We start from the raw sequence: 25,887 nt of genomic DNA on the forward strand, positions 1-25,887 counted from the left end.
CAGATAGTGGTGGATGTCTGAGCTAGTATAATCAGGAAGAGAAAAAAATTAAGGATATCTAATTCAGAAAAGAGAAAGTGAACTTACCATTGTTTGATTATTATACAATTATGTATCTAGACAAACCAAAAAATTGCACCAAGAGACTCCTAGAATTAATAAAGTAGTCAAAGTATCAAGTAACAAATACATACAATCAGTAGCATTCTTATACATCAATAGCCATCAAGCTGAGACTGAAATCAAAGATTCAAATGTCTACAAAAAGCATAAATTGTATAGCAATATTCTTAACTAAAGAAGTGAAAGACCTCTACAAAGAAAACTACACAACACTGAGGAAAGAAATTGCAGATTATACAAACATGTGGAAAAACAAATCATTCTCATGGACTGGTAGAATCAGCATTGTGAAAATGTTCATACTACCCACATTGATTTACAGACTCGATGCAAACCCCATTAAAATACCAATGTCATGTTTCACAGATCTAGAAATAAATAATTCTACACTTTATTTGGATCTGGAAAGAGCACGAAGTGCCGAAGAGCCAAATATACAAAGTGCGTTTGTATATTTTTCACTGGTCTTGTTATTGATTTCTAGTTTTATTCCACTGTTATGAGAGAAAATAGTCGGTGTGATTTTAAATTTTTTGGATGTTTTCAGACTCGTTTTGTGGCGGAACATGTCATCTATCCTTGGGAATGATCCATGAGCTGAGAAGAATGTGCATTCTGCAGCTGTCAGATGAAACATTCTGTAAATATCTACTAGGTTCATTTGCTATATACTGCACGTTAAGTCCAATGTTCATTGTTCACTTTCTGTCAAGACAATCAGTCTCATGCTAACAGGGTAGTGTTAAGATCCAATAATTATTATGTTAGGGCCTATCTCTCTATCTAGCTTTGATAGTACATATTTGTTTTATATATTTGGGCACTCCAGTGTTCTGTGTGTATATATTAAAAATATTATATCTGCTTGCTAAATTGACTCCTTTGTTATTATTAATGACTTTCTTTTTCTTTTTTTATACTTTTTTGTCTTGAAATGTAGTTTATAAAAATATCATAATGAAAGTATCCAATGATGAAAGGATCACTCCTGCTTCTCTTTTTCCATTTGCATGAAATATATTTTTCTATTCCTTTATTTTCAATCTCTTGAGCTTTATAGGTGAAGTATGTCTATTGCAGACAATGGAAAATTAGCTTTTAAAAAATCCAACCAGGAATTCTCTGCTCTTATTGGAGAATTTAGAACATTCACAGCCGATGTTATTAATAGTACATAAAGACTTACTACTGCCATGCTGTTATTAATTTCTGGTTGTTTTGTGGTTTTCTCCTTCTTTCTTAGTTCCTTCCTGTATTCTTTTGTTAACAACTATTTTCTCTAGTAGGGTGTTGTAATTTCTTGCTTTTTATTTATTGTGTATCTGTTGTGGGTTTTTTTGATTTGAGGTTGCCACGAGGCTTTCAAAAAATTGTTTTATACCAAATTAAACATATGAGAACTCTCCTTACAAACTAACAAGCAAAGATAAATCTAACAGAAATTCTACCCTTTAATTCTACCTTCTGTTGCTTTTTACCTTTTTGTTTATATACATATTTATATACATATACACATATATATTTCTTTACTATCTATCTCTCAAAAAGTTGTGATCATTGTTTTCTATAGGTTAGTCTTTTAGCCTTTCTACTCAAGATATAAGTGGTTTATACACTATAATTAGAGCAATAGAATATTCTGTATATGTCTCCATACTGTTGCCAATGATTTGTATACATTCAGAAGGTTTTTATTGTTCACTCAACTCCCTTTCTTTCATATTGGAGAACTCCCTTTATGATTTCTTATAGGACAGTTTTGGTGTTAATAAAATCCCTCCACTTTAATTTGTTTGGGAAAATACTTATACTTCATGTTTGAAGCATATTTTTGCAAGATGTAAGATTTTTTTTTTTTTAATTTTGGAAACAGTCTCTCTAAGTCATCCTTGGTGGAGTGCTGTGGCATCACAGCTCACAGCAACCTCAAATTCTTGAGCTTAAGCGATTCTCTTTCCTCAGCCTTCCAAGTAGCTGGGACTACAGGTGCCCACCACATGCCCAGCTATTTTTTGTTGTTGTTGTTGTGGTTGTCATTGTTGTTTAGCAGGTCCGGACCAGGTTCGAACCTGCCTGCCTTGGTGTATGTGGCCATCGCCCTAATCACTGAGCTATGGGCACAGAGCCGGTCATTATCGTTATTTATTTGTTTCATTTTTTTCTTTCACTACTTGGAATATGTCTTCCCACTGTCTTCTGGCCTGTAAGCTTTCCATTGAGAAGTCTGCTAAGGGAGTAGTGGAGCTCCCTTACATGCTATTGGTTTCTTTTTTCTTGAGTTCCTTAAGATCTTTTCTTTTTCTGTGACATTAGGAACCTAATCATTACTTGCCTTGAGGTCGCTTTTGGGGGGTTAAATCTACTTGATGTTCTATGATTTTATTGTACCTGAATATTTACATGTTTCTCTATTATCATCTCTGTGAATAAACTTTCTACTTTACTCTCTCTTTCTCTACTTCCTCTTTAAAATCAATAACTCTTACATTTCCTTTTTTTGACATATTTTCTATGTCTTGTCAGTATGCTTCATTTGTTATCCTTTTTCTTTTTTCTCCTTTGTGTGTTTCCAAACAATCTCTCTTCAAGCTCATTAATTCTTGTGCTTGATTAATTCTGCTCTTGAGAGACTCTGGTGTATTTCTCAGTTTATGCACTGAATTCTTTAACTCTAGAATTTCTGCTTGATTTGGTTTTATTTTTCAAATTTCTTTGTTAATTTTTTTTCTGATAGAATTCTGATTCCTTCTCTATATTTCCCCCACAGTCATTGAACTTTTTCAGGATATCTACTTCAAATTCTTTGTCTGAAAAGTCACCTATCTCCATTACTCCAGGATTGATCACTGGTACCTTATTTAATTTGTTCAGTGAGGTCATGTCTTTATGGATGTTCTAGATGCTTGTAGATGTTCATCAATGTCCAAGCATTGAAGAGTTAGTTATTTTAAATTTCACACTCTGGGCTTGTTTGAACCCATAAGAAGGCTTTGAAGATACTCAAAGGGAATTGTATCTTGTGATCTAAGCCTTGGTACCTGCAGCCATATTAACAGTGGGGATGCCACAGGCCCAGTGATTCTGTGATTCTTGCAGACTCCTGGTGGTACCACTTTGGTAAGCTTAAGTAAGAAGTCCCTGGATTTCTAGGCAAAGTCTCTCACTCTCTTCTTCATTCTCTGCTCTGGACTGCTAGAGTTAGGGAGTATTGATGTGGGTACTTGTGGCCATGAGTGCCAGGTTACACGTGATACAGCCTAGTCTTGCCCAAAGCTAGTGGTGATTGTTGCCTGCTTACTCCTAAAGGGGTCTTTAGTCAGAGAGTGGTAAAACCTTGCTGAGACTGCATGCTTCCCTTTAAGGTATCATGTTTCCTTCTTACCCAGGGTGGATGTAGAAATGGCATCCAGGAACTAAGTTCTAGACTCAGGAGTCTGATTATTACTTTATTTTACTATTACTGAGCTAGTACCCAAGATGCAACAAAAAGTCCTCCGAACTCTTCCCTTCCTATAAGTGGAAGAAGCCACTCCCTGAGTCACACTGTTGGTTTTGCGGAAGGCTGACACAGACACTGGCTTGGTCACAGTTGTTGATGTGTAACTGGGTCACAAGCACGGCAACTCCACTGGCCATGGACTGCAGCCCTTGTGGCCCAACTGCCTTACAAATTTAGTGTATACCTCTACCTGCACTTTGTCTGCTAATGATGGGGCAACCAGGAACTCTGGTTTGGGGGCAGAGAATTTTCCTCTGGCTGAACTAGTCAAAATGCTCCCATGGGCACCAGAAGAATTCTGCCTGCCCTTTGTTTCTGTGACAGGGAAGCTATGAGTTTAAATTCAAAGTTTCTCAAGTCACTTCATTTTCCCTCCCCTGGACACAAAGATTTTTCTCCACTTGCTGTGTTGGTACAACTCTGCTGGTGAGGTTGGGAAGCATGCTGTAGGCAATGCAAGACTGTATTTTCTGTTCTTTTCAGTGCCTATTTCCTTGTAGTACAATAGTTCACTCTATTTTTGGTTCTTCTGAAGGTGCTCGCTTGCACACCTTGTTGTTGAATTAGGTGTTCATTTGGAAGGACAATTGCTGGAGTTATCTATTCAGCTATCTTGCTCTGCTCCTCTCTCCTACATTATGTTTCTTGGAATTTAATCACATTTAGCTTTCAGGACAGAATATTAATTTTATATTTATATAATATGCATATAATTATAAATTTATATTTTAAAATAAAGGTAAATGTTATTTGAATTCTAATAGCTGAGGTTCAGTTCTGGGAAAGGAAGAAAAGCTGTAGATTGTGACATGATTCAGCTGGGACTAGCTGTTGAGACTGTTTTTAGTTTGAATGGAATATCATATAAGTGCCACCTACTGGGCCAAAGGAAAACAAAACTGTGTAAACAGGCACAAAGCTGTATGAAGAAGGCAAGGTTCACAACTCTGTCTTCTAGATGGAAAATTTGATACTTATGTAATCAGCAGTAGTTGTCGAACTCTGAGTTAAATATTTTTTTCCAGACTGAGCATAGCAATATTATCCACATAGATTCATGGTAATAAAGAATTTAGACAGAATTTATAGAAACCTTTTTTTATTCAACCAAGGGTTTCATATATTTAACTTGCAATCTTGGCATAAAACATTTTATTTTCAAACTTTCATTAATCTTTTCTAAAATATCTTTACAAGTAATCATGCTTTGTTACAACATAGGGCATAGAACATTGTTGCTTCTATTTAATAGAAAATATAGGGTCAAATCAATTTATGATAATCTTTATTTTATACTCTGACTTCAGATCTGCAAACAATATTCTATGGATTTATAAAATATTATATGCTATAAAACACATAATAATGAGTTGTTTTAAATTGTCTACCTAATTTGAACTTTATATTGAAATTAAAATTTTAAGAAATCTAAATTAAAATATTTACATACTGTATGCAATAGTTAAAAAAATAACAAATTAAAATAAGCTGATATTGAAAGTGGTTTTCTTATAACTATCATTAATATTTTTACCTGAGATTTCCCGTCAATAATCATACACACAGAGAAATACAGACACACACACACATATACCCATTTATACTAAGTTTACTCTACCTGAAATATAGTAAAAATTATAGAATGTTGAGGATTTATCACAAATCTCATTAAAAGGGTTTTAGGGACTAACTTGTTATCACTATATATGTCCAAGATGTTATTAAAAATATTATAAAACTATTATATATCTCTAGTCATCATGAAGGGAGACTAAGATGCAATTCTCTAGAAATTCTTATCTAGATAATATAGTTAAGAAATAAATCACAGGATACTGAAAACAAACCACACCATTTATTGGCTGGTAATGAGCCACTGCTTTCCAAATGATTAAAAAAAAATCTTTCCAGCCTGACATTAACCAATTACTTGGAGAAATGATTAATTTCCTTTTGAATTGAAATCCTATGTAATTATCTATTCTGCCTATATTTAAAACTTGCTTGATTTAGATGCATAGAATATCTATATCTGAAAACACATTACTCTGTTTGCAGGTTATCCTCAGTGATGTTTGCACATAAATCAGTCAGAAAATAGAGGTACCCTGTTTCCCCGAAAATAAGACATCCTCCAAAAATAAGACCAACTCACAGGAAACATAAGACGTCCCCTGAAAATAAGACCTAGCGCATCTTTGGGAGCACACCTTAAAATAAGACACTGTCTTATTTTCGGGGAAACAGGGTAATATAGCCCCATTGTGTAGCTTGATTATATTAACCTAGGAGAACATGCACTTGGTTCTTTCCACTCATGGTTTTGAAACAAGAGGAGATCCTGTTGGAGGACTGAGGGGGATAAATGGTCAATGAGGCAGCTGGAAAACTAAGTCAAATAGGATGACAAGTTCAAAAACAAATTTTAAAACAAAGCTTAACCTAGATTATGAACAGTTACTTCTGAATACCACCAAAATTTTTCTACATTGTTTTTACCCTCATATTATAAGAAAAACAATCTCCAATAATAAGAATAAACAAATATTTACTATATTTAATTGTTGCTGTTTACATTATTATCGTCACCTGTAATTTATAATTATTAATAAAAATATTAGTATATTTTTACTGATGTTTATTCAAACATTACACAAATAACAATGAATTTTTTAATGATTGTTAACGTCCTTTTTGATGTTGTTGTTTCAGGCAATCTTTACTTGGGTTGGAAAAGAGTGCTTCATGCATTCATAATATGTTATTATAAAACTATAGGTCACTGATGCATACACAAAAGCTTAATCCAACTTATTAACTTGATGCAGAAATCTCCTGGTTTCCCTGGGCTAGGCAGTAATTAGTACCTTACAGGTTTGATCCATTGCTATCACATCTCTCTCTCTCTCTTTTTTTAACCGAAGAAACTTAAATACCAAGATGTCTAAATAAATTGTCAAGCATATACAACAAGTAATATGGAATATTCACATTACAATTATTCTGACTTTAAAGACTTCTAAGTACTATTGCTCTCACCTGTAGATATCTACACAAAGAGAGGCTGGTTTTTAGCTTCCTGTGTTTCCTTTTTTAACTATGAAAAGGTTATTTTTCAATATTCTACCCTGTTTACATCCACATGGATAGACGTGCAATCTTACAATGTGGTTGTTCCAAGATCAAAAGTGAATAGAAAACCAAGTCAATTAGGCATTAAATTTAGAAAATAAATAATTAAGGACTTTAGACATTTTTTGTATATTAAGCATATACCAGAGATTTCATTCCTTGTGATATCATCTGCTTTCCCTAATTTTATTTGACAATGAAGATTTACACACGAAATTTCATACAGGAATGTTTAATTAGTTCTAGCTTGATCAGTATATGAATGTCACTTTCTATAGTTTACTAAGGAAAAGGTAACTAGGATTGAGATAGGAAAAGAAGAAGCAAAAGGAAATACCATGATCAATTCCACCATAATTTACTTTGGATTCCTCTTTAATATATTTGGAGTTAATTATGCTTTTCTGAGAACCTCATCCATGATCTCACAGAGGAGGAAAGCTTTTGCTTCACACACAGGACATGTTCCAGACATGTATTTCTCATTGCTTGTGTAAAGAGAAATAAATTGAAGTTTATCATGTACTTTCTAATTTGAGAAAGTAAATTTAGGCCCAATTTAGATGCCTTAGGATAAACATTTAGTTTTATTTTACCAAACTAGTTGCAACTTTTAGTTTACATTCAATAACACATGGTAATTATGAGGAAAATATTGGAATACACAAAGGCAAGTCTTAGTCAACCTCGAATTCACTCTAAAATTATATCACCTGTACTGTAACATTATAAAATGTTTCTTTACTACTTTTTCTTCTTCATTTAAGTAACTTTAGTGAAAGTTAAGTGACCACCAATGCTTCTTAACCACTATGCAATAGTAACTTAAGTTGTCTTTTATTTTCTCAGGGTATTTCAATTATTTTTTTAACACTTAATGGTTGAATTTCTCTCTCTCTCTCTCTCTCTTTTTTATTTAGCTTTTACAGGCCCTATCTTTCTTTTCCTTCATAATTAAGCTTAGTCTGTAATATTCCTTTCTCTAGGAATGCATATACATATATACAAAGATACAGATATATAGATAGATACATGTATACATATACATATATACATATGATAATTAGAAATCAAAAGCTTAAAGCAAGTAGATATATATTGCATTTGTACATGGCTATCCTCTCAAGGTACAGTCCTTTACTTTTGTGTTATCAAAATATATTATCATACTTTGTATGTAGGAGCTTCACTTATTGACTGATTTTCAGTTGTTTCATTTTTATTCCTTTTTAAACTTTTAGTTATTATTTGTACATAAAAGTTGTATATCTTTATAGGATAAATATGAAGTTTTGATATAGGCATACAATATGAATTAACCAAATGAGGGTAATTTAGGAATATGTTACATCAGGCAAAAAACCCCTCTTTATGTTATTAATATTCCAATTCCACTTTTAGTTATTTTAAAATAAGCACTAACTTAGTGTTGATTATATTTACTTTGTTGCGTTTTCAAATACTGTTCTTTCAATCTAGGTAGCTATACATTTGAATCTAACTATTCATACTTTATCCACTGTTATCACACTACCTCCAAACACCCCAGTGCTACTCTTTCCAGACTTTGGTAACCATCATTCTACTCTCTGTCTTCTAGACAACAATAGTCCTTTAATATTTAATTGCCACTTATAGTGAGAATATGTGCTATTTGTCATTCTTTGCTTGGCTTATTTCATTTGACCACAATAAACATTGGAATGCAGATATCTTTTTGGTATAATGAGTTCACATTCTGGATATATACCTAGCAGTGAGATTGTTGAATCATGTGATGGTGTGATGGTTCTATTTTTCAGTTTTTTGAAAAACCGCCATACATTTTCTATAGTGCTATCATTAATTTATCTTCTCCCCTTTCTCTATATTATCACCAGCATTAGTTATTGTCTGTCTTTTGGATAAAACTAATTTTAACTGTGATGAGATGATACCTCACACAGTTTTAATTTGTATTTCTCTGATTACTAATGATATTGAGCATTATTTTCAATACCTGATGATAACTGGTATGTCTTCTTTTGAAAAATGTCTATTCAGACAGCTCCTGTGGCTCAGTGAGTAGGGCACCAACCCCATATACTGAGGGTGGCGGGTTCAAACCCGGCCCTGCCAAACTGCAACAAAAAAATAGCCAGACATTGTGGCAGATTCCTGTAGTTCCAGGTACTCGAGAGGCTGAGGCAAGAGAATCGCCTAAGTCCAGGAGTTGGAGGTTGTTGTGAGCTATGATGGCACAGTACTCTACTGAGGGCAATAAAGTGAGACTCTGTCTCAAAAAAAAAAAAAAGAAAGAAAAAATAAAAATATCTATTTGCATATTTTGCCCATTTTTATTTGGATTACATAATTTTTTTCTTATCTAGTTATTGGAACTCCTTATATACTCTAGCTATCAATCTCTTGGCAGATTAGTAATTTGCAAATATTTTCTCCAATTCCATTGGACTTTTCTCTTTGTTCAGTGTTTTATTTGCTGTGCAGAAAATTTTAGCCTGATGTGTGATCTCATATGTCTAATTTTGCTTTAGTTGTCTGTGTTTAGAGGTATTACTTAACAATAACAACAAAAAAGTTGCCCAGATTAATGTCCTGAAGCTTTTCCCCAATGTTTCCTTTTAGTAGTTTCATAGTTTTAAGTCTTAAGTCTTTAGCCCATTTTGGTTTGATTTTTATATAAGGTAAGAAATAAAGGTCTAGTTTCACTATTCTATACATGCACATCCAGTTTTCCAAACATCACTTATTGTAGAGACTACCTTTTCCCAGAGTATGTTCTTGGAAAATTTGGCAAAGATAAATTCTCTGGTGTTTGGATTTATTTCTCTGTTGTCTACTCTGTGTCTGGTATCATGTTGTTTTGATTGATATAGCTTTGTACTATAATTAGAAGTTAAGCAATACAATTTCTCCTGTTTTGTTCTTTTTGCTCAGGATGAATTTGGCTATTTCAGGTCTTAGGGTTTCCTGCAAATTTTAGGTTTATTTTCTATTTCTGTGAAGAATGTCATTAGTATTTTCATGGGGATTGCATTGAATGCATAGATTGTATGGAATATCTTTATACTATTTTGTGTCCCATTCAATTTCTATGTTTTGTAGTTTTTATCATACAGATCTTTTATTTGTTTGGTCAGATTTATTTTTAGGTTATTTCATTTTATTTGTAGCTATTATAAATGGAATTACTTTTATGTTTAATGTTGGCATATAGAAATGCTACTGATTTTTGCATGTCTATTTTGTATGTTGCAACTTTACTAAATTTATTAGTTCTAATGTGATAGTTTTCTGTATTCATTAGATTTCACTAGATATGAGGTCATATCATTAGCAAAGAAGGATAATTTGGCTTCTTCTTTTCCACTTTGGATGACCTCTAATTCTTTCTCTTGTCTGATTGCTCTAGCTATAACTTCTAGCACTATGTTGAATAGCAATGATGAATGGGTATCCTTGTATTGTTCTGGGTTTCATAAAAGGCTTTCAATTTTTCCACATTCAGTATGATACTTGCTATGGGCCTACAATATATGGTTTTTTATCCTGTTGAGCCAACTTCCGTCTATACTCAATTTTTTAGATTTTTTAATATCATGAAAGGTTTTTGAATTTTATCAAATGCTTTTTTCAGCATCAATTGAAATGATCATGTGGTTTTCGACCTTTCTTCTGTTGATATGTTGTATCACACTGATTGATTTACATTTGCAGAAACATTCTTGCATCCATGGTATGAATCTTAGTTAATTATAAATAAAACTAGAAATGAACAACAAAAGGAACTTTGGAAATTTATCTCTGTCTTTTATAGAGCTATTATCTTACTTATACCAAAGTCCATAACTCATGCTGTTTTGCCCCTATTTTACATTTCCTTTTAACATTTTTCTAATACATTATCTCCACCTTAAATGCCCTCCTCTATTGCCTTCTATAGCAGGTGATAACCAGTTGTAATTCTGATTGTTCCTCTATTTTTATTAGTCCTCTTCTACTTTTTGCCACATAAATGCAATTAGTGATTACTCCAAAGGTCACCTCTTATTGTTTACCCTTTCCCTTTTAATGTTTGCCATGGTAGAGAAAAGGACCACTTATTGTTAAATCATTAGCACCATCTAACTATAGAAGATTGATAAATTTATATAAATAGTTTCACCATATTATGAACTACTTTATATACTTTCAGCTACCTAGTAGTACTTTCCACCACAATATTTTAATGGAAAATAAAACTCACATATTTTTATCCTGAAAAATTTCTGTCTTTAAACTATTAACACTGCAATTTACTCTAGCATAGTGTATATAAAAATTGAATCTGTCATGTAAATATAACAAATTTTCTATCATACATACTTATTTAAAGTGTATTATTATTATAAATTATCATATAATTTAAATATTCTATATCATAAATATGAAATGCACACATATACTTTATATATATATAAAAGTGCAAAAAATAATTCTACAATTACACCACACTCCATATATTGTACTATTAACATAAAAGTGTTATAAGGTTCCATTAAAGAATGCTCTGTGGAAAAATAATTGTACTACCCCCAAATCATAGTAATATTAATTAGGCATTGAGATTTTGTCTAATACTCTAGAGATTGTATGTCACTTCTGGATATCACACATACAGCATCAAATCACAAATACTTACTTTTCTGATATTACCTCACAGATTATAAAAAGTAGGACAATCTTTGCCTCACAAAGGAGTTTTTTATTATTTATTTATTTATTTATTTTTATGTAATTATTTTTTTGAGGCCGAGTCTCACTTTGTTGCCCAGGCTGGAGTGCCATGACTTCAGCCTAGCTCATTGTAATCTCAAACTTTTGATCTCAAGTAATGCCACTGCCCCAGCCTCCCATATAGCTGGGACTACAGGTGCCAACCACAACACACAGCTAATTTTTTAGTTTTTAGTAGAGACAGGGTCTTGCTCTCACTCAGGCTAGTTTGAAACTGCTGAGCTCAAGCAATCCTCCCGCCTTGCCCCCCCAGAGTACTCAGATTTCAGGAGCAAGCCCCTTGACCCAGCTGAGAGGGGAGTTTTTAGAATACTAATGAATAAAATGACATTTTTCTAATTTGTAGGCTTATAAGTCATCATCGTCATATTAAATTAGACTCAAAAGTAAGTTAATTCTGCTGGAAAAAATTCTATCTAATCACAAGAAGAAAGACATTACAGAAGTGAATATCACCTGGGAGACTTTTAAAAATCCCACTGCTCAGGCCAACTGCCTCAAAGTTTCTGGAGGTGGAACAGAGGCATCAGCATTTTTACCATTTCTTATATGATTCTAGAGAGAGACAAAGTTGAAAACACTGATTTCAGTAAAGACCATGTTGTACCTTACATGTTCTAGGTCACATGTAGAAAGAGTTGTGAGATTTGTGTTGTGCTTTCCCTGAAATGGCCAAACACTGGGCTTCTTATAAATGACTCCTAACACAGAGTCTGAATAATTTTGGGAGGACAATTTTGCTCCCCACAGCAGAGAACTACCCTACCAGAATTTCTCAACCTGGGCTCTATTGACATTTGAGACTGAATAAATTTAAACAACTGTATAATAATCAAAAAATAACTGCAGGCATTGGAAAGACTACTTTCCAAAAGTAGTCTTGGAAAAAAAGACTACTACAGTGGAAAGACTACTACTTTGTATTACAATGTACTACTTTGTACTTTGTACTACAATGTACTACCACTACATTCGAAAGACTACTTTCCAAATGTACTCTTGGAAAAAAAAATAACTTCTGTATGAGAACCACTGGTATAGATTCATAGAGAAAAATGCCCAAGACAAAAATAAGTAGAAATTGACAAAAAATGTATTGACCTAGAATGAGAAACTGTGACTAGATTATTTTTTGCTATCAGGTAGAAATAAGAAAATCCTCATTAAAAATGGCATTTGATGAGATCTATAAGATCATTGATATTACAGTATACCACTGAGTTGAAACCATACCTGTTAAAACTATGATACCTTATTATTAAACACATTTCTGACATTGGAAATGGCAAAATATACACAAAAATAAAACTTACAAGTAAGGTAAAGCCAATATTTTGCACTTCACAATTGTCAAAGCTTTTGAGACCTTGAAATTCATACACACCATACACAGACTGGAATTTAATCTTCTTTTAAAAAAAAATCACATTGCATGAATTGCTTTGTAATTTACTGTCCCTTAATAGTACATTATTAATAGTGTGTCATGTCTGGTAGCTTTTCATATTTTATTATAATATACCTAAATATGTTAAAATAAATGAAGGAGCCATTAATATTTTCTCCATTATAAAGTTCCATTACAGGACTTTCTTAAAATGCTGACAAATGCCATGTTTCAGGGTTTATACTATTATCAGATTGGAAATTCAATATCATAGTTCTCAGCGAGAGTATAGGGGGAAAAGCCCCATATTTGAAATAACTTGCTTTTAACACAAATATTAATAACTTGCATTAATTCCTCTTCACCCTTCTTTAATGAAGAATTTCAGCAAAATTGGGATTCTTTATTTTGAAAAGCTTCCACTTGTCTCCATTCACTGCAGATTTAGGAACTCAACAGTATAAGGGATCTTCCAAAAAAAAGCATACTATTAATTATTAGAGGGTTTAATCCCCTTTGTCTTAAATGAAAATCCCAAGTATGATTAATTCTAAATCTGACTTTGGCACTCCACGTGTCTGTTAGAAACATATTCTAATCTTGGTCCTTGATGAGAAAAACAATGGAAGGAAAAAAGAACCTCAGGAAGATAAAATGATCTTTTATTATCTCCTCCCCAACAAAACTAGCAGATATGGCCAAAATTCTCCTTCCTGAGTGAAAGGAACCTTTGAACCCAACTTGCCAAGCTTTTCATATAGGGGAAATTTCAAAAGAAGGATAAAGTCATGGTAGAATGAATACAGCATATGTTTATTAAAAGTAGTTTGAAGTGGTCCTAATGTACAGAATATAATACAGAAACTTGAGACATTAAACTTTTTTGATCATCTAAGTAGCATCCCCAATTCTATTCAGTGATACTGGGGTACTTTTTCTTATACCATGCCCCCTAGATGTGGAGTAAGGAGGATGAGAGCCTAGAATGCCATGAGAAACAAGGGCATATTACTCCTACTTGCAAACTTGATGAGGCATGAGTCTGCTACTACCCACTCATTCATTCCTGAGCCCTGATATCTCTACACTCAACCTGTGTTGCAAATAAGACAGTATATTATTCACACTGTCAGAGGCAGTGGGCTAAAGAACTCTTCAAGCCTCTACAGAAGAAGATAATTCTGTGCTTTCTTTGTAACTCTTAAAAATGGTTTAGCATTTTCTTAAAAGTTAACTTTTTCATGCAGTGTAAGAAAAACTATATTTTCCACTCACAAGCTTTTTAAAAAGAAAACTGTATTATTCTCAAATGATGAAGTATTAAAGATAATTTCTTAGATTATCCATTCAATAGAATTACATCGGGAAAAGGATATTCTACATTCTTATGTTACATAAAAAGTTTGTTTATTCCACCTTCCCTGGAATGATTTTTTTTTTTTGCAGTTTTTGGCTGGGGCCAGGTTGGAACCCACCACCTCCAGTATATGGGGCCGGTGCCCTACCCCTTTGAGCCACAGGCACCACCCCTGGAATGATGTTTTAAATGAAGCAGCTGTAATGATTCCAATGTTCATTATGTATTTTTAATTTCCTCGCAATTTTGAACTATTCTGATTCATCACATTTATTTCTCATTATAACCATAAGTTTTAAAATAGAAATATCTAAGGACCTACAAGATTGAGTAGACAAGCAACTGGTAACCAGACTCAGGGAGAATAATCTTCATTAAACTATAAAGTATAGGAAAAAATCACAAATTTATTCACTTCAGTCAAATTGTTCAAGTACCAGAGATTGCTCTATCTCTATTGCCAGCTCTAGTTATCATGTAAAAAAAGTTAAAATAACATTAAGTTTTAGATGAAATGTTACTCTTCTGCTATAACTATAAACCATTCTGGCAATATTCATACATTTAAAACTTAAAATAACAATGCAAATCTGTCAAAGTATTATAAGTTTTGTTTTCAATTTTTCAAATATATTCTTGAATTATATTATAACTTTTATCTAGTTGCATTTCTTTACACTCCTAATGCCAAATAGAATAGTGATCACAAGCTATCTTATTCTAATGAGTGCCTAGGGGTTGAATGGTGGCTAGCTTGTTAAAAGGATTTTAGAATTATAAGTTCTTTATGGTATGGATTTATCTATATCCTAACCTTTCTGAGACACTAATTCCATTTACATCACATTGTGAATAATGAATAATAATGGCACAGCAAGTTCTATTAAAAATTTTAGTGCCATTGTAGGTGAATCAAATGACTACTTATAAATTAAATCATCATTCATTTATGTTGTAACATTTCATACTAGTGAATTTCTAAAATATATGAAAGTTTTCTTTACCCTTGAAAATGTTTTTTTCTAAGTGATATTATATAGTAAAACAGAGGATTTAAAAGTCCACTAAAATGTTATTTTATTTATTCATAATGGAAAGTGATGTAAAAATTTAGAAAACATAATAGAATCGTAGTAATTTTTTACTCATTAATGTTTGGTAACTTGTGTATTTAGAAGTCACAATTGTATTGTGTTAGATTTCTTTTGAAAGTTCGTTTATTATAGAATTAAAAATCTGGAGGGATATCTACTTTATTCACTTTATTCTGCTAGTGTGATAGAACAAATGGCATTGGGCCAATGTAAACAACAACTGGTACCCCAATGTAAACAACCATAATGATGGGCAAAACATATAACAGTGTTGAGGCAAGTAGTAGAAAATTGTGATTAATAAGAGGAAAACTCATTAGATGAATTCCATTTTTATCCTAGATTACTAACAAGGGAAATTGCAAGCCTTTGATAAAAGGCTCTAAATTTCAAAATAGTTCAGGGTGAGGGATGTTCTACTGAATAAAGAAAGTATAGATAAAATTTAAGGACAGAGACCTATCCATAATCTTGGGATAGATGCCAGGGCAGACAAAAATATGCAGGAGGTGGGGTAGGTGGTTGTCAAGAAAAACACTATTTCCTGTGAGTTCTTGGTAGAGGGCTGCTGGGTATTTTGGTTGGGTCAGACTATAGGAAACTTATCTGGAAGTCATGGCTACAGAATTGAGGATAGACAGAGAGAATGAAGGTCAGATTTAAATTTGTGCTGTGTTAGAAAGAATGTGTGAGACAGCCAAGGTATTTCTCTCATTTTACTAAAAACTGATCTTGGCAGAATTCAACATCTGAAACCTACTTGACTTGCAGTCATTGGAAGACACAGAATCTGCCATGTCCATTTTCTTACCTATCCCTGGTGAACCACCAACAAGGTACTGTTAAAATGGATTGGCGGGAAAATTATAATAATATTTATACTGATAATTAAGAATAATTTTAAATTTTGACCTAGGGAGTCATCTTTAAAAAGGGGAGAAAAAAAGGCTAATTAAAATCAAAATAAGCAGAAGTAAAACAGAATTTTAAAAAGTCAAAGTTTTGTTCTTAGAACAGTTTAGTAGCTAAAATTTATCTAAAACCATGTATATACTAATCAAGATAAAAGAGAAACACAGACATACATGTATATATATTCATAAAATACCAATATTAGATAAGAAAAACATAAATCTATAACTTCTACAGACATTAATAGGACAAATATGAAATATGGGGATCAAAATCATGTTAAGCATTTTTTAAGCTTAAATGAAATGAACATGGCCTTATAAACCACAAATCAATAACATTTCAGGAATAAGAACAGAAAAAATATGAATATTTCTATATCTAGATAATAAATCAAGTATTTTCTCATAAGTAATATTTAGTGCCCATTTACTGCTTTCACTGGTGACTTCTAACACTTTAAAGAAAAAAAGTCAATAATGGACAAACTGTATCAGAAAATAAAAAAATAGGATTCTGCCAAACTCATCTTGTAGCACAGTTGAAGACAATATTACCTGAATACCAAAAGCTATCATACATTTTACATGAGAAAAGAATATTATACTTTATGAACATAGGCAATATACTCTCAAAAGTTTAATATCTGTGCAAATGAAATACGGAAAGGAAAAATCAGGTACTGATCTTTTTCTTGACTGTTGAATTAAAACTTAAGGCTTAAAAATTGAAATAATATCAGCTACTCTATTTTTAATACATATACACATGTATGCATATATATTTTTATATATGTGAACAAACATGCACACAAAAACCTCCATATATGTATACATTTTATGTTTTTAATCATGGAATAATTAAGAGAGTCTCTGCTAAGTGCTAACCTTAAAAAAAAAAAAAGTCTTTAGAAACCAAAAAGGTGAATGGGTGAGAGACTGTGAGGGACAAAACTTACCTATCAGGTATAATGAACACTATTCTGGCAATGGTACACTAAAAACCTAGACTTAACTTTTATGCAAAGTGATTATTATGTAGCTACTGCAGAGGATTCCACCTATAAATAAATAATGGACGTGACAAAAAGGAAATTTAAAATATGGATGGGAAAAAATGAAGGGAATTGAAGTGAAACTGGAGAATAACCAAAAAAGGAAATTTAAAAACTGACACAAATAATGAATGAAAAACATGAAGAAATTACAAAAGATAACTCAGAGCATAAGAAAATGAAGGAGTGCTCGCTTCGGCAGCACATATACTAAAATTGGAACGATACAGAGAAGATTAGCATGGCCCCTGCGCAAGGATGACACACAAATTCGTGAAGCATTCCATATTTAAAAAAAAAAAAGAAAAAAAATGAAGGAGTCATTCAAGGAACTTAAAGATGCAGTAGAAAGAATCAATAACAGATTACACCATGGAGAAGAAAGAATCTGAGAGCTAGAGAATAAGGCTCCTGAATTAAAATAGGCAGTTAAAAAAAGCAGAAAAGAGCAGAGAAAAAGTAAAGCATTCACTCAGAGAATTATGGGACTTACAAAGCATCTCAACATACAAATTGTAGGTATTATTATTATTTTTTTTTTTTGTAGAGACAAAGTCTCACTGTACCGCCTTGGGTAGGGTGCCGTGGCACACGGCTCACAGCAACCTCTAACTCTTGAGTTTATGTGATTCTCTTGGCTCAGCCTCCCAAGCAGCTGGGACTACAGGTGCCCCCCACAACGCCTGCCTATTTTTTTGTTGCAGTTTGGCCGGGGCTGGGTTTGAACCTGTCACCCTTGGCATATGGGGCCGGTGCCCTACTCACTGAGCCACAGGTGCCGCCCAAATTGTAGGTATTCTTGAAAGAACAGAAGAATGTACAAAAAGAATGGAAGCCCTACTGAAGGATATCATAAATGAAAATTTCCCAAGCATCAACAAAGATCCTGATCCATTCTATTCCTTTCAGAGTGATATTGAACTCTGGGTAGTCTCAACCCAATGAACCTGTCCAAACTCAAGGCAAAAGAAAAAATACTGCCAATAGCCAAGAGTAACCACTAAATGACTTACAAGGGTAGATACATCAGGGGGACTGTAGACATTTCAGCTAAAATCTTTCAAGCCAACAGTGAATAGTAATCTAAATTTAACACTCTTAAATGAAACAATTTTTACCCCATAATTCGATACCCTAATAAGTTAAGCTTCAAATTCAATGGAGAAATCGAGTTGTTTTTTTTTTTTTTTTAGAGACAGAGTCTCACTCTTTGGCCCTCGGTAGAGTGCTGTGGCCTCACACAGCTCACAGCACCCTCCAACTCCTGGGCTCAAGCGATTCTCTTGCCTCAGCCTCCCGAGCAGCTGGGACTACAGGCGCCCGCCACAATGCCCAGCCATTTTTTGGTTGCAGTTCGGCCGGGGCCGGGTTTGAACCTGCCACCCTCAGCATATGGGGCCGGCGCCTCACTGACTGAGCCACAGGCGTTGCCCAGATATCGAGTTTTTAATGACTTGAGAAGAACTGTGCTACAAGATGAACTCTACAGAATATATTCAGGCCATTTCTCCACACTGACCATCACAATGGACTATCAGGAAAGTAAACATCCAGAAACTAAAGGACAAAAATCTAGCTTTCACAAGGGCCCAAATGATGATAAAAACTAAGCAATAATCTTTCACAAAATAAGATGAATAGAACTCCATCACATTTATCAATTCTCTCAATAAATGTAAACGGCTTAAATTCTCCACTTAAGATAAACTGGCTGGCTGATTGGATAAAAAAAAAAGCACAAGCCATCTAGGTGACATCTCCAGGAAACATATCTAACCTCGAAGGACAAAACAAAACTCAGGGTGAAGAGTTAGAAAAGAATAGTTTAGGCAAACGGAAAACAGAAGACAGAAAGGATCACAATCTATTTTCAAATAGAAATGGATTTAGAGCAGTTAAAATTAAGAAAGACAGGGCGGCGCCTATGGCTCAAGGAATAGGGCGCCGGTCCCATGTGCCAGAGGTGGTGGGTTCAAACCCAGCCCCAGCCAAAAAAAAAAAACCACAAAAAAAAAAATTAAGAAAGACAAAGATGATCACTTCATATTGGTCAAGAAACAATAAAACAAGAGGCTATGTCAATTTTAAGTATATATGCACCCAACTTAAATGCACCCTGATTTGCAAAATGGACCATAACTGGTCTAAACAATATGATATCCTACAACACCATAATAGCTGGGTACTTTAACATTCCTCTGACAGAACCAGACAGACCCTCTAAATATAAACTAAACACAGATACAAAAGACTTAAATGTGACCCTAGAAAAATTAGAGTTAATAGGCACGTACAGAACATGCCATCACAAATGTAAGGAATATATTTTCTTCTCAGTCCACACATCACACTCCAAAATAGATCATATCATAGGCCACAAATCAAACCTCAAAAAAATTAAAAGCATTGAAATTATACTGTGTATCTTCTCAAACTATAAGACAGTAAAGGTGGAACTCATATCCAACATAAATTTACATCCCCATACAAAAGTATGGAAATTAAATAAACTTATGCTGAATGACAGTTGGGTCAAGGAGGAGTTAAGAGAAGAAAAATTATTCCTTGAACATAACAATAATGAAGACACAAGGTACGAAAACCTATGACATACTGCAAAAACAATCCTAAAGAGGGGACGTCAACAACCTAATGAAGGATCTCAAGAAAATGGAAAACGAAGAGAAATCCAATCCCATATCTAGCAGAAGAAAAGATATAAAAAAAATTAAATCATAAATAAATAAAATTGAAAATCAAAGAATCATTCAGAAAAATAATTAAATAAAATGTTCTTTGAAAAGATAAATCAATAAACCTTGGTGAGATTAATTAGAAACATAAAAGTAAGCTCTGTAATAACCTCAATCAGAAATGAAAAATGGAAAATAACAACAGATCCAACAAAGATACAAGAGATTACCTACAACTACTACAAAAAACTCCATGCCCAGAAATTTGGCAATGTGAAGGAAATGGATCAGTACCTGAAATCACCTCATCTCCCGACACTAAACCAGGAAGAAATAGATCTCTTGAACAGACTAATATCAAGCATTGAGATTGAAAAAACAATAAAAAATCTTCCAACAACAAAAGCCCTGGACAAGATAACCTTACACCAAAATTCTATCAAACCTTTAAAGAAGAGCTGGTACCTATACTGCAGAAACTATTTCAAAACAATGAAAAGGAAGGAACCTTCCACAACACCTTCTATGAAGCAAACATCGCCCTGATACTAAAACCAGGAAAGGGCCCAACTGAAAAAGAGAACTACAGGCCATTTTCACTAATGAATATCAATATAAAAATATTCAATAAAATCTTAGCAAATGTATTACAGCTCCACATTAAAAATTATACATCACAATCAAGTAGGTTTTATCCAAGGAATGCAAGAGTGGTTTAACATACCCAAATCCATAAATGTAATTTATCATATAAATAGAATCAAAAACGAAACCCATATTATCCTCTCAATAGATGTAGAAAAAGCATTTGACACATACTGCCTCTTTTTCTAACAAGAACACTCAAGAATATAGGCATAGGTGGCACATTTCTTAAGCTGATTGAAGTTATTTTTGACAAACCCATGACCAATATAATTCCCAATGAAGCAAAACTGACTTTAGATCTGGAACCAGACAAGGGTGTCTGCTACAATTCTACATAATTCTGGAAGTTGTAACCAATGCAATCAGGCAAGAGAAGGATATAAATGGCATCCAAATGGGGGTGGAGGAGATCAAACTCCTGCTCTTTTCTGAGAATATGATCTTATACTTAAAAAAAAAAAAAAACAAAGACTCAACTACATGTACCCTGGAAGTGATAAATAAATATAGTAACATCTCAGGGTACAAAATCAGTGTCCACAAATCAGTAGCCATTGCATATGCCAGTAACAGCCAAGTTGAAGAAGCAAATCAAGGACTCAATTCCCTTCACAGAAGCTGCAAAGAAAATAAAATTCCCAGTAATATACCTAACAAAAAAGGTGAAGGATCTTTACGAAGAGAATTTTAAAACCCTAAGAAGAGATATAACAAATGCTCTTGGCTGAGAAGAATCAACAATATTAAAATGTCTATACTATGCAAGCCATCTACAGATTGAATTCAATTCACATTGAAGTACCAACAGCATTTGTTGAAGAAATGGAAAAATTAGTTTTTCATTTTGCAGGAAACCAGAAAACAAACTGCATAATCAAGGCAATTCCTAGTAATAAAAAACAAAGCTGGACACATACTCTACTAGACTTCAGGGGATATTTAATGTCCACAGTGATCAAAACAGCATAATATTGGCACAAAAATAGAGACATAGACATAGAAAAGAACAGAAAACTAAAAGATGAAATCAATCTTTTATCACCATCTGATCCTCAATGAACTAAGCAAAAGCATTCACTGGGGGAAAGAATCCGTATTCAATAAATGGTGCTGAGAGAATTGGAAAACCACAATGTAAAGATCAAAACTGGACTTACACCTTTCACCACTTCAAATAATGGACTCAAGATGGTAAAATATTTAAAACTAAGGCATGAAGTGATTAAAATCCTAGAAGAAAAGTTGGGAAAATCTCTTATGGATGTTGGTTTAGGGAAAGATTTTATGAGGAATATTTCTTTAGAAAATACAACAGCAACAAAAATTTGTGACTTAATTAAGCTAAAAAGCTTCTGCAGAGCTAACATCACAAGAATTAGACCAAATAGACAACTTTCAAAAAAGGAAAAGATATTTGCATGTTATAAATCTGACAAAGGGTTGATAACTAGAATTTACATAGAACTCATATCAATCAACAAAAATGTGAATAAACAATCCCATCTATCACTGGGCAAGAGATGTGAATAGAATCTCCACTGAAGAAGACAGATGAATGGCTAAGAAACATATGGAAAATGCTCATCACCCCTAATCATCAGAGAAATGCAAATCAAAACTTCTCTGAGATATCACCTAAACTCAGTGAAAATAGTCCACAAAAAGTCCCAAAGCCGCAGATGCTGGAATGGATGTGGAGAAGGGGAAACACTTTTACACAGATAGTGGGACTACAAACTCATACAACCTTCTTGGAAAGAAGTATGGAGAAACCTCAAAAAACTGAAAATGGACTTCCCATTTGATCCTATGATCCCATCACTAGGCATCTATACAGAAGAAAAAACATCCTTTCATCAAAAGGACATTTGCACTCAATTGTTTATCACAGCTCAATTTATAATCATCAAGATGTGGAAACAACCTAAATCCCCATCAACCCAGGAAGGGATAAATGTACTGTGGTATAAGTACACTATGGAATACTATTAAGCCATTAAAAATATGGATACCTTATATCTTTTGTATTAACCTGGATGGAGTTGAAACACACTCTTCTTAGTTATCACAAGATTGGAAAAGCAAGTATCCAATATAGTCAATATTTCTTTATTTATATCCTTCTTTTAGAAGCCTATTCTATTTTTAAATTATTTTATTTTTTACTTCTTTACTTTTTGTCAAAAACTGAGACACAATCACACACATTAGTCTAGGGCCCACACAGTCATCAGTATCACTGTCTTCTATCTCTACGTCTTATTGCACTAGAAGATCTTTAAGGGTACACTTTACAGTTAACTATTTTTTTTTTTAATAAGTAGACGTCTAGTCTAAAATAATGAGTAAAATAAATAGTTTGGCAAATTCACAAACTAGTTGTTTATAATCATTATTATGTATTTAATATTATGTAGTGTACAGATTAGTTTTAGCATACTAATATATAAAAGGCAGGACAATAAATTGGTTTATACAAGCATCATCACAAACACGCAAGGAATATATTTCTCTTCCACATTAGGATAGCTATGATTTCATAAGTGGGTAGGGTCTTTTTAGCTCCATTATAATCTTACGGGTTTACCATTGTGTATTTCCTAGGTTGTGATACAAATGTCATTACGTGTTTCCTGACTGTAATTTAGAAAAAGGATATATGTCTCTTGGATGACATACATGGTATAATATGTAAATGTGATCAATTCTTTTTGAAAGGTTAAATGACTGCAGGAGAATGGACTTCAGGTTTATTTTTTTTTCTACATAACCCTAATTTTCACTACGCATGCATCTGACATACCCTATGTGAGAATTAAAGGTTTTAAACAAGCAGTATATGGCACAAAATGTTCCAAAGTTAATTTTATAAGGAAAATTATATGCAAAATTTCCAAAATTGCTGGTGAGGTGGCAATTACTTCACTAATAGTATCCTGGTATTATTGACAGAATACAATTCAAAATTGTGTGACAGACAGTGGGTTTTGGTACTTATTACCAGAAATAACTCTATGAATGATGAACCTATATGCTTTCAGGACCTCATTCTTTCAGCTTCCCATGCAGAATGCTATGCTCCAGTATACTGGTATCTATTTTTCTCATTTTTATAGGCTCAATATCAAAACAGTTTTATAAGTCTTGGGGCAAAAAGAAATGTTTAGAAATTAGAGAGTCTAAGATTTAGTGGTAGCCTCTGTACAATTGCTAGAAATTTTTGCTACCTAGTACCTAAAAACCTAGGGTAGTTTGGATTGTGCTCAGACCAACTGCTGGATTATAGAAAGCCCCACGTACTGTAACATCTATGTGTAGGCATGGGAGTCTTTGTTTTCATCAAGAAGAGTCAGGGCAAAGAGAATTTCTGGAGTCATCATTTTGTTATTCTCTTTCTGTTCTTTTTTTTTTTCCCCCAAATCATGAGACAGCTGACGTTGACTCACATGCCAAATCTTGCTTAGGAAATAAGTTTTACTGGAACTTAAGCATAATTAGTCATTTACATATTAATGATCATTGTTTTGTGTGCTTCAGAAGCACAATTGAGTAGTTGTGACAGAGAGCATGAGTTTTCCAAACCTGAAATAGTTATTTTCTGCTCCTATAAGCAAAAATGTGCTGAATCCTTCTCTAATGCCTATTGTCTTTCTTTTTAATCTCATGAATAAAATATCATTGTATCATTGTGTGGAAAAAAATACCTGGGTTGTTTGGTTTTGTAATTATATATCTATATATCTATGCATTCTTCAGTGTGCTAACCTCCAGTACATATTTTAGAAACATTGTAGCCTTCCTTTTTGTATACAATGCTTTAGGTCTGGCAGAGGGAATCAGGTGGCAGAGGAGTGGCTAAAGGTGGTAAACAGGAACCAAACTGTAGCTATTAAACAAATTGTAACTAGGAACTATTCCCTGGTAAGAACAAATATGGTAAGGACATTTTTTAGTGAAATTTAATTGACCTAGAGCTCATTATCATCTAATTAGCATAGCATGGGTGGAGCTCACACCAGAACATAATTAAAAGTAGAATAATAAATTATTTTATACCCACTAGCATGAAGTAATCAAAAGTAAATATTATCGTAATTAAAATGTTTTGTCAAATGTCTTGGAACTAAATGCAATGCTTATAGACCTATTTAATAGTTTTCAGGTAATAAAGAGACCAGAAAAAATGAACAAGTGAACTACAGCTAACAATGGAACTATGTTTGACCATTCAGCTCCAGTCCCACTGTCATATTATTACGTTTATATCAGTCACTGGAGGAAAGACTTCACAAAACAGCCCACCAGAATCTAGTTTAAATAGCACAATTATGAGTAAATAAATGAATGGTGTTTTTAGTCAGTGTTTTGAAGTTGCCTAGTAGAAAATGGTACTGTTATTAAAGCTGGGTCAATTCACATGAACAATATTTTACTGTATTTTGTACTTAAAAATATGCTAGACATTTTCATATTTTTTCAAATCTATGTAATATTTGTGGCTATGATATTGTAAATGGTGATGAGGTTGTTAATTATATACACTTAGAAATATTTGAGTACTGTGTTTTCTTGTTCCTTTTGGCCAATTTTATAGTGGAAGGCAAATGATATGTGAGAATCCAGATGTAATTGAAGTATCTGAAAGCATTTCAGGGTCTGATCACTGGGAACCAGTGTTACATGTTTTCTTGGGCACAGCCTCTTGAATCCCACTTTTCAAATTTTGCTAGTTTTTTTTGTAATTCTCCATGTCCATTCATTAAATCATTGTAGTGGGATAAAATCAGAGTGATACTAATTGCACTAAACTTTAACTGATAACATTTTTGGTTCCAGTTAAAAAGGTAACAGTATCTCAAGACTGGGAATCTAGCTTTATTTACCATACTTTGTTAAAATTGGAAATGGCAATGTTCTCATTATTATGAAAAATTTAACTCTATAGCCATCATACTATAAGAATAAATAGAAAATTAAAAATATTTTTTGTACTTAAAAAGATAATGTTTATGAGATAATCCTTGTGACTTGAAATTATTTCAGATGAGTCCTTTTATTCTTTTTGTATAATATTGTTCTTTCTAGAAGTATCTGAATAATAAACTAAAAGAAGTACAAACACTGAATAATTAAGAATTTTATGTATTTGTTTTTAGAACATGTGTATTCAACTACTGTGCCTAATCTTTTTCAACATCTGTTATTTGACAGT

General features: G+C 33.1%; 1 non-coding gene across 1 annotated transcript; it reads left to right on the forward strand.

Moving 5' to 3' along the window:
• The first annotated feature begins 17,520 nt into the window (after positions 1-17,520).
• On the forward strand, positions 17,521-17,627 carry LOC128567016 (U6 spliceosomal RNA). Its single transcript, XR_008374692.1, has one exon. It is a non-coding gene; the product is annotated as a U6 spliceosomal RNA (small nuclear RNA).
• The last annotated feature ends 8,260 nt before the right edge of the window (positions 17,628-25,887 follow it).

The sequence above is a fragment of the Nycticebus coucang genome, chromosome 15, assembly GCF_027406575.1.
Source record: "Nycticebus coucang isolate mNycCou1 chromosome 15, mNycCou1.pri, whole genome shotgun sequence".
In the NCBI taxonomy this organism is placed as follows: domain Eukaryota; kingdom Metazoa; phylum Chordata; class Mammalia; order Primates; family Lorisidae; genus Nycticebus; species Nycticebus coucang.